This window comes from Lutra lutra, chromosome 7 (genome assembly GCF_902655055.1).
Source record: "Lutra lutra chromosome 7, mLutLut1.2, whole genome shotgun sequence".
Taxonomy (NCBI): Eukaryota; Metazoa; Chordata; class Mammalia; order Carnivora; family Mustelidae; genus Lutra; species Lutra lutra.
The window spans coordinates 25,334,389-25,345,959 of NC_062284.1; the positions used below are offsets into that span (position 1 = coordinate 25,334,389).

The 11,571-nt window shown below is 36.4% G+C and overlaps 1 non-coding gene across 1 annotated transcript; it reads right to left on the reverse strand.

The window, feature by feature from the left end:
- Nucleotides 1-223: 223 nt before the first annotated feature.
- On the reverse strand, nucleotides 224-331 carry LOC125105791 (U6 spliceosomal RNA). Its single transcript, XR_007129053.1, has one exon. It is a non-coding gene; the product is annotated as a U6 spliceosomal RNA (small nuclear RNA).
- Between the last annotated feature and the right edge of the window lie 11,240 nt (nucleotides 332-11,571).

An 11,571-nucleotide genomic window follows, 5' to 3' on the forward strand; every position in this document is an offset into this window, starting at 1 on the left:
TAAAGATGTGATGAAAAATGTGACACTGTGGATACCCCTTCCCCACCATGTTTGGCATCTGCCTGCCCCACTTTCAGCATCTCTGTGTCATTGCCATGGACATTTTCTGGCTCCTAGAGCTCTGCTTCTCTACTTCCAGAGTTTGAGAAGTGCCTTGGAATGAAAGCTCTCCTGGAGCAATCCTCAATCAATAATGGGAATTTAAAAATACCTAACTCAAACACCCTTTATGGAATACATCACAAACTTGCATGCCATCCTTGTGCAGGTGCCATACTAAGCTTCTCTGTATCATTCCAATTTTTAGTACATTTGCTGCTGAAGTGAGCATGTTCAAATGCCCAATCATTCTGGACAGCATCTTTGCTTTAGTGTCTGAAGTTCTCCAGGCGGACTATGCTCTAGTTACCCAGAAAGATATTATTGATAATGCACTCAGTTGCCTGTTTCCTTCTTTTGCCTCACTTACTTCCATCATCCCCCCCCCCCATGTGTTTCCTCCATCTTTCAAATAAACTGGTTCACCTGAATCCTCTTCTCATGGTTTCCTTCTGGGAAACCAAAACTAAAGACAAAAAAAACTCTAGCCTAATACTTCAAAAGCATTTAAAATGAAAAAAAAAAAATTAATGGTGATGAATATCATGGTAAACACTGTAAAAGAAAGAGAAAACAAAAAAGGGAAGAGTACAATTATCAAATACAAATGGAGAAAAGATAAAAAGGGCATGAGTAAAAAGGAATACAGACAGAAGACATACTAATGAATCATTGAACCCTACATCAAAAACTAACTGACCATAAAAAAAGAAAATAAATATTTGGTAGAATTCCTTGTGGGGAAAAAAAAGACATTCAAGAGAGCTCAACATAAGTAATATGGAACTTTTCTGATAAAAACACTAAAGCAATGAAACTAGACAAATATTTAAGACTATAATAACTCACAGAGATGAGAAAAAAGTACAGCATTGGGAATATAGTCAATAATATTGTAATAATGTTATACGGTGACAGATGGTGACTATACTTGTCATGCTGAGTACTGTATAGAATTGTTGAATCACTATATTGTACATCTGAAACTAATACAATATTGTATGTCCATTATATTATAATAAAAAAACTATAATTCAAAGAAATGATAATAGAGTAAAATTATTTGAATTTACATATTGAAAGCACACTACGTAAGTGAAAGATTTCTGTCTAAAATGGCCATATATGTGTGAATTTCAATCATATGACATTTTGAAATGGGCAAAACTATGAAGACTATAAAAAGAACACTGTTTGCTAGGGGTTGGGAGGAGGGAGGAATAAATAGGTGGAGCACCGAAGATTTTTAGGGCAGTGGAACTATTCTGTATGTTACTGAAATGGGGAGTACACAGCATTACAGATATGTCATAACTCATAAAAGGTACAACTCAAAAAGTTCACCCAGTTGTACACTATGACCCTTAATTAATAATAATGTACTAATATTGGTTCATCAATGGTAACAAATGTATCACCCTAAGGAAATATGTTAATGGTAGGAAAAACCATTTTGACAGGAAGAAAATGTATTTGGGGGATGTTCTGTACATTCTGCTCAATTGTGTAAGCCTAAAACTGCTATAAAAATAAAATCTAACATGAAAAAATGTTCATCATCATTAGCCATCAGGGAGATTCAAATCAAAACCACACTGAGATACCACCTTACACCAGTTAGAATGGCCAAAATTAACAAGACAGTAAACAACAAATGTTGGAGAGGATGTGGAGAAAGGGGAACTGAACCCTCCTTACACTGTTGGTGGGAATGCAAGTTGGTACAGCCACTTTGGAAAACAGTGTGGAGATTCCTCAAAAAATTAAAAATAGAGTTACTCTATGACCAAGGAATTGTAGTACCTTACCCCAAGATACAGATGTAGCGAAAAGAAGGGATATATGTACCCCAGTGTTCATAGTAGCAATGTCCACAATAGCCAAACTATGGAAAGAACCAATATGCCCTTCCACAGATGAATGGATACAAAAGACGTGGTCCATATAATAATGGAATATTACTCAGCCATCAGAAAGGATGAATACCCAAATTTTGCATCAACATGGATGGGACGACTGGCGGAGATTATGCTGAGTGAAATACGTCAAGCAAGGAAAGTCAATTATCATATGGTTTCACTTACTTGTGGGACATAAAGAATAACATGGAGGACATTAGGAGAAGGAAAGGTAAGGGGGGGCGGAATCGGAGGTGGAGACAAACCATGAGAGACTGTGGACTCTGAGCTACAAATTGAGGGGTTGAGAGGGGAGGGGGTAAGGAGATGGGTGAGCCTGATGGGGTATTAAGGAGGGTATGTATTGCATGGAGGACTGGATGTTATATGGAAACAATGAATCTTGGAACACTACATCAAAACTAATTTGTAGTGTATGGTGACTAACATAACACAATAAAAAAAATCTGTATGGAAACCCAAAAAACCCTGAATAACCAAAGCAAACTTGAAAAAATAAAAAGAATAAAACTGGAGGTATCACAACCCTAAATATCAAGATACATTACAAACTGTAGTAATCAAGACAGTAGGATAATGGCAAAAAAAAAAAAAAAAATAGACACCAGAACAATGAAACACAATAGAGAGCCTAGAAATAAGCTCACAATTATATGGCCAATTGATCTTTGACAAAGCAGGAAAGAATATCCAGTAAGAAGTAGACACTCTCTTCAACAAATGGTGTTGGGAAAAATGGACAGCTATGTACAAAATATTATCACAAAACTAAACTCAAAATGGATTAAAGATGTAAATGTGAGATCTGAAATCACAAAAAAAAAATCATAGAAGAGAGCACCGGCAGTAATTTCTCTGACATCTTGCAGAAAATTTTTCTGGATATGTCTCCTGAGGTCAGGGAAAGTAAGCAAAAATAAACAACTGGTACTTCATCAAGATAAAAATCTCCTGCATGCTGAAGGAAGTAATCAATAAAACTAAAAAAAGAACATACTGAATAGGAGAAGATATTTGCAAATGGCATTTTTTTGATAAAGGGTTAGTATCCAAACTATATAGAAAACATACAATTCCACACCATAAAAACAAATATACAATTTAAAAATGGCAAAAGACATGAATAGGTATTTCTTCAAAGAAGACATAGAAATGGCCAACACACCTATGAAAAGTTGCTCAACATCACTTCTCATCAGGAAACTGCAAATCAAAACCACAATGAGATATCACCTCACACGTGCCAGAACAGCCAAAAGCAGCAACATGAGAAACAAGTGTTGGAAAGGATGTGGTGAAAAAGGAACCCTTGTGCACCATTGATGGGAATGCGAACTGGTACAGCTGCTCTGGAAAACAGTATAGAGGTTCCTAAAATTTTTTAAAAAATAGAACTACCCTATGATCCAGTAACTCCATTAGTGGATATTTACCCAAAGAATTTAAAAACACTAATTCAAAGGTATACATGCACCCCAATGGTTATAGCAGCATTATTTACAATAGACAAACTCTGGAAGCAGCCCAAGTGCCCATTGATAATAGATGATAGCTAGCTAGCTAGCTAGATAGATAGATGATAGATAAATAGATAGATAGACAGATACAAACAATAGAATAATACTCAACTATAAAAATTGAAATCTTGCCATTTGCAGACATGCATGGATCTAGAGGCTATAATGCTGAGTGAAAAAAGTCAGTCATGGAAAAACAAATGCCATATGGTTTCACTTATAAGTACAATTTATGAAGGAAAACAAATTACCAAAGGGGGCAGGGTGGGGAGAAACGAACTCAACTATAGAGAAAAAAACTGATGGTTACCAGAGTGGAGGTGGGTGGAGGGGTGAAACAGATAATGGGGATTAAGAGTACATTTATGATAAGCATTAAGAAATGTATAGAAGTGCTGAATCATTATATTATATGTTAACTATACTGAAATTAAAAATTTAAAAATTAGAAAAGCACTTGTAGAAGTATTTTCACTACTTTAATTCTCCTCACTTCACCCTAGGCTTCTATTGCTGGTATTACCTCCAATGTAAGGAGGTAGTGGAAGCCTGCACTGTCACACAGCTGACCCTCTGCTCAGGGTCTGAGGTCCGCTCCTAACCAGCACTTGTACTCCATATGTTAGGTCCTCATTATCTTGCCCGGCCCAGAAGATATACTCAGTATGATTTAACTATTGCTAATGAGATCATGACCTCATTAACTTGTTGGGAGTCCAACAAAAAATAACCTAATGCAGTGTTTCTAAGGGTGTTGTTTGAAGCATCTGGCCTATGAAATGCTCCCTGAAAAGGGGATTTCAGTGCTACATTACTTTGGGATCATGACATATTTTTTTTTTCTCTTTTAGGTAATCATAATACTCCTAACATATTGAAAGCTCTGAGAAGTCTAAAATATCTCCTTAAAGCAGCATTTGATGAACTTAGTTGAGCTAAAAACCCATTGACTTTGCCTTGGATGTTGTTGTTATTGTCCTGAGTAATACTTTTACTAATATGTCAGGCAAAGAAGGATGCAGTGACCTAATGCACCACTATATCACATCTGCACATTTCTGAACAACTCGCTATGTATTTTTTCATCTTTTCAGAACAGACATGTTCCTTTCACTGGTAGAAGCTGAGGCACAGATTGCTTAGATAACTTTGCAAGCTCATTCAGGTGCAGACTATTCTCAAAACCTACTTCTTGGCACTTTATATTTTGTTCATTGTAGTTGATCACACAGATGGGAAACTTCCTCAATTCTTAATGCTATCTTTTCATAAATGAAGAAAATGTGACCCAGTGGCCTTAAATAAATCTGTGAATTTGCAAAGAGTGAGTAGGCTGGTGTGAGTTTGGAACTCAGGAGTAGCCCTTGCAGCCATTTCTCTACTGTAACCGGCTGTTCCAACTTCCCCTCTCTGATTCTCATAGACTCCCTTGCTAGTCTTCTTTTTCCCTCCTCTTTTGATTTATTAGAAGGCCCATTACTCGGTCATTGGACTTCTTGTTTCTATATACATATGCTTCCTACACAACTCCATGGTTTCTAATATTCTCAATTTGTCCTTCATTATTCTGCCCTGAAGAGCTGACCTCCATGGACTGCACCATGTAGGCTCCCCTGCCTCTGGCTTCTGGCTGTGTTCAGTAATTAGGAAATACCAGCAGGAGGTCAGAGGGCACATGGTCTGCTGGTAATATTATCTTGTCCCTTTATCTAAGACAACTGCTCCTTTTGGGCAATGCTATTCCCATGGCTACAGTTCTTCCTGGATTCTTACAACAGTTCCCCACTGTTTTTATACTATGAGTGCTGATGACAATCCCTGTTGGTGCCTTTCATGAAACTGTTTTCAATTACTCCTTCGCTTGTGCCACCTTTTCTTACAGGACTCATGTATCTATAGACAACATTAATTGAATGGGAGACCCTCAAATGTGCATCCCCATCTCAGATATTTCACAAGAACTCAACATTCTTATTTAATAAGTATTTAAAATTTAAATTACCTGAAACCAAGATTTTGATATTTCTTTTTTCCTATCAAATTTGATCCTACCACAGTCTTATGTATTTTAGGTAAATGATAGTCCTTCCATTGTTTACAACTTAACTTCTCTATCTTTACCACACTCCGTATCTGAAATGCAACATACTATGTCCTTCTACCTTCAGTCATTTATAATATCTCCGCTACCACTATTTTGGCTCATATTATTGTAACTGGACTACATGCTTCTGCTTCTGCTCCATGCATTCCTTTTTTCAACACAGGTTCTGTTGAAAGGAAGTCAGATCATGTCAATATTTTACTCAAAACCTTCCAGTGGCTTTATTTCTTACCAAAGGTCTTGTTGTGACCTACGAGCCCATACAGTTGACCCTGAGAATTCTCTGCCTTCATTGCTTCAAACCCATCATCCACTCCCCCAGCCACACATATCCTCCATGACCCTTGAATATACTTGATGTACTACTGCCCAGAATTTTGTGCTTTCATTGTCTTCACCTCAATTGTCCTTCTCCCAGACTTCTGTGGAACTCATTTCTTCATTCTCTTCAAGTCCTAACTCAGATATTACTTTCCCTGGACATTTTATCTGAAATTTCAAACTTTTTCACCCTAACACCTCCTATCTGCCTTCTCTGCTTTATTTTTCTCCTTAGCCTTTACTGCTAGCTAATTTACTGCATATGAAAAAAAATATGTATAGATTGCTCTTTTTTTAGTGTCTCCTCACTAGAATGCAAATTACATGAAGTAAGCATTATTCTCTATATTACAAAGGAAGAAGCCAAGACATAGGGAGGTGAAATGATTTGGTCAATATTCCAGTTGTGCATGAAATGCCTAGGTCCAAATAAGGAGCAATCCAGGATTTCCATCAAGAGGAGATACTTTAGGTATGAGATGGAAAACTGAATGGAATTCACAGAGATCTGGACACATGGTAGGTTAGGTATGGTTTTAGAGGGTGAATATAGTATACTTCTATACACGACTATATGAACATAGTGTGAGAAGCAAGCAAAAGAGTGGTATAGGGAGAGCAGATAATTACAGAGCACTTGGGCTATGTGGGCACACCCTCTTCACATACATTACCTCATTTACTCTCCACTTCCCTCACATCAAAAAGGAGAATTTCAGACCAATATCCTGATGAACATGGATGCCAAGATTCTCAACAAGATCCTAACTAATAGGATCCAACAGTACATTAAAAAGATTATCCACCATGAGCAGATGGGATTTATCCCTGGGATGCAAGTGTGGTTCAACATTCACAAATCAATCAATGTGATAGAACAAATCAATAAGAGAAGAGAGAAGAACCACATGGTCTTCTCAATTGGAAGAAGAAAAACATGGGGCACCTGGGTGGCTCAGGGGATTAAGCCTCTGCCTTCAGCTTGGGTCATGATCTCAGGGTCCTGGGATCGAGCCCCACATCAGGCTTTCTGCTCAGCACAAAGCCTGCTTCTCCCTCTCTCTCTGCCTGCCTCTCTGCCTACTTGTAATCTCTCTCTGTCAAATAAATGAATAAATGAATAAATAAATAAATAAACCTATCTTAACAAAAAAAAAAAAAACAGAAGAAGTAAAACAAGGGTATGTAGTCTCACACTAAACAGTTTCAGTTTGGGTAAATATTTAACATTCATAGGTTCTATATAGTGTATCTAAATGTAGCTACTATGTCTAAATATTTTCACTGTAACAGAGATATCTATGGATTGGCATATATCTGCAGAATATTTCACCTGTGTCAAAAAAAATGTATACTTACTGCAATGTTACTGTTCTTTTGATTGGATTCTTTCCACATTTCAGAGTTCTGATTTACTATCATCTTTTGAAATAATGCCATACTAATTTAAATGCCAGCATCAGTTGAAATACTTCTTAGGTGCTTGTACAAAATTGACATAAAAGGGCCACACATTAAAAAAAAAAAAGGTTCATCTCGAAGTAAGCAAAGTAGCCTTCCAATATACACTCAATCACAATGAAGCTGTTGCAATGTGACTAAAATAAAGGACTCTGGAAATTGAGACTCCCTGGATTATTCTACGAAAACCAGAATAATGTAGTATCATGAGTAGTAATTAGGAATACAGATGTTGGGACCAGACAAATTTGGGGCCAAGTACTGACATTGCAGCTTCTTAATTGGGTTACTCCAGATAAGTGATTTAGTCCCTTTGATCCTTCAACTCTAAACAGGGCCATGGAAGGGAAATGACATATCCAATGTGTCATTCAAACCTCTTGTTTCTTTATTGATTTTCTGCTTGGATGATCTGTCTGTTCCTGAGAGTGGTGTGTTACAATCCCCTACAATTAATATATTCATATCAATATGACTCTTTATTTTGACTAACAGTTTTCTTATGTAGTTGGCTGCTCCTGTGTTGGGGGACATAAATATTTACAGTTGTTAGATCTTCTTGATGGATAGACCCTTTAAGAATGATGTAGTGTCCTTCTGTACCTCTGACTACAGTCTTTAGCTTAAAACCTAATTTAGCCTATGTGAGAATTGCTACCTCAGCTTTCTTTTGAGGCCCATTGGCATGAAAGATAATTCTCCATCCCTTCACTTTCAGTCTGCCCTCTATCGGGCAACCATCGATTTGTTCTCTATTATTAACACTTTGTTCCTTGATTTGTCTCTTTCTTTTTTTCCCTTTGCTCATTTGTTTTGTTTCTTAAATTTCACATATGAATGGAATTATAAGGTATTTGTCCTTTTCTGACTGACTTATTTCACTTAGCACTATACTCTAGTAGCTCCATCCATGTCATTGCAAATGACAAGACTTCATTCTTTTTTATGGCTGGATAATATTCCATTGTATATATACCACATCTTCTTTATCCATTCAATTGATGGACATTTGTGCTGCTCCCAAAGTTTGTCTATTGTAAGTAATGCTGGTATAAACATACATGTTTATAGGTGCTTGTGTCCCTTTGAATTAGTGTTTTGTATTCTTTGGGTAAATACCTAGTAGTGTGATTGCTGGATCACAGAATAGTTCTATTTTTAACTTTGTGAGTAATCCCCATAGTGTTTTCCACAGCAGCTGTACCAGTTTGCATTCAGACCGATAGTGCAAGAGATCAGCATCTCTGATGATCAGTGATATTGAGCAATTTTCATGTGTCATTTGGCTATCTGCAATTCTTCCTTGAGGAAGTGTCTATGCATGTCCTCTACTCATTTTTTATTGGATTATTCCTTTTATGGGTGTTTATTTAATAGGTTCTTTATATATTTTGGATATAAACCTTTATGAAATATGTCATTTGCAAAAATCTTCTCCCATTCCATATGTTGCCTTTTAGTTTTTTTTTATTGTTTCCTCCACTGTGCAGAAGCTTTTTATTTTGATGCAGTCCCAATAGTTTATTTTTTGTTTACTTTCCCTTGTTTCAGGAGACATATCTAAAAAAAATATGACTATGGCCAATATCAGAGACATTACTGCTTATGCTCTTTTCTGGGATTTTTATGTTCTCAAGTCTCACATTTAGGCCTCTAATCCATTTTGAGTTTATTTTTTTGTAGGGAGTAAGAAAGTGGTCCTTTTTCATTTTATAGATAGGTGTCCAGTTTTCCCAAAACCATTTGTTGAAGAGACTCTCTTTTTCCCATTGGGTATTCTTTCCTTTGTCAATGATTAATTAACCATATAATTGTGGGTTTATTTTTGCATTTTCTATTATTTTCCATTGATCTATGCGTCTATTTTTGTGCCAATACCATAGTGTTTAATTACAGCAGTTTTGTAATATAACTTGAAGTCTGTAATTGTGACACCTCCAAGTTTGCTTTCATTCTCCCCCCTCCCCCATCAAGTTTGCTTTGGCTATTTGGAGTCTTTAGTCATTCATATAAGTTTTAGAATTGTTCTAGTCCTGTGAAAAATGCTCTTGGTATTTTCATAGGAACTGTATTGAATCTGTAGTTTGCTTTGGGTTGTATGGGCGTTTTAACAATATTTGTTATTCTAATCTGTGAATGTGGAATGTCTTTCTATTTCTTTTTTTTTAAAGATTTTTATTTATTTATTTGACAGAGAGAGATCACAAGTAGACAGAGAGGCAGGCAGAGAGAGAGAGAGAGGGAAGCAGGCTCCCTGCTGAGCAGAGAGCCCGATGTGGGACTCGATCCCAGGACCTTGAGATCATGACCTGAGCCGAAGGCAGCCGATTAACCCACTGAGCCACCCAGGTGCCCCAATATCTTTCTATTTCTACTGCTTTTTTTTTTCCCTTTTGCTCATTTGTTTGTTTGTTTGTCTGTTAAATTCCTCAAATGAGTGAAACCATGTGGTATTTGTCTTTCTGTGACTGACTTATTTTGGGTATTAACTCCTTCAAATGTTTGGTAGACTTCACCTATGAAGCCCTCTGGTCCTGGACTTTTGTTTGTTGGGAGGTTTTGTTTGTTTTGTTTCGGTTTTGTTTTTGTTTTTCCTGATTCAATTTCAGTACTGGTTATTGGTCTGTTCAAATTTTCTATTTCTTCCTTTTTGGTAGTTTACATGTTTCTAGAAATTTGCCCATTTCTTCTACATTGTCCAATTTGCTGCCATATAGTTTTTCATAATATTCTCTTAGAACTGTTCATAGTTCTGTGAGTCTGACTAGAGGTTTATCAATTTTATTGATTTTTTTCAAAGATCCAACTCCTGGGTTCATTGACCTATTCTATTGCTTTTGTTGTTGTTGTTTCTATATTATTTATTTCTGCTCTAATTTATATGATTTCCTTGTTTCTTCTGCTTTTAAGTGTTATTTGTTCTTTTTCTAGGTCCTTTAGGTGAAAAGTTAGATTTTTACTTGAGATTTTTCTTGCTTCTCAAGGGAGACCTGATTATTATAAATTTCCTTCTTAGAACCATTTTTGCTGCATTCCATAGGTTGTAGGTTATTGTGTTTTCTTTTTCATTTGTTTCTATGTACTTTTTGGTTTCTTCTTTGATTTGTTGTTTGACCATTCATTGTAGTTGCGTGGTATTTAACCTTCATGTATTGTGCTGTTTCCAGATATTTCCTTGTGGTTGACATGTAGTTTCATATAGCATTGTGGTCAGAAAAGATGCATGGTATGAATTTGATCTTTCTGTATTTGTTGAGGCTTTTTGTTTGGTGTAATATGTGATCTATTCTAGAGAATGTTCCATGAACACTTGAAAAGAATGTGTATTCTTCTGCCTTAGGACAGGATGTTCTGAATATATATATTTAGTCCATCTGGTTGAGTGTCATTCAAAGCTATTGTTTCTTTTTAGATTTTCTGTTTGGATGATCTGTCCACTGATCTAAGAGTGTTGAAGACCCTACTTTTATTTTATTATTTTTATTTATTATTTTATAATTAGTTATTTTATGTTTGTTATTAACTGTTTTATGTATTTGAGTGCTCCTGTGCTGGGTGCATAAATGTTTATAATTGTTCTGTACTCTTGTTGGATTGTCCCCTTTATTATTATATAGTGTTCTTCTTCTTTTTTTTTTATTTTATTTTTTATAAACATATAATATATTTTTATCCCCAGGGGTACAGGTCTGTGAATCACCAGGTTTACACACTTCACAGCACTCACCATAACACATACCCTCCCCAATGTCCATAACCCCACCCGCCCTCTCCCAACGCCCCTGCCCCCAGCAACCCTCAGTTTGTTTTGAGAGATTAAGAGTCACTTATGGTTTATCTCCCTCCCAATCCCATCTTGTTTCATTTACTCTTCTCCTACCCCCTTCAAACCACATGCTGCATCTCCTCTCCCTCATATCAGGGAGATCATATGATAGTTGTCTTTCTCCGATTGGCTTATTTCGCTAAGCATGATACCCTCTAGTTCCATCCACGTCGTCGCAAATGGCAAGATTTCATTTCTTTTGATGGCTTCATAGTATTCCATTGTGTATATATACCACATCTTCTTTATCCATACATCTGATGATGGACATCTAGGTTCTTTCCATAGTTTGGCTATTGTAGACATTGCTGCTATAAACATTCG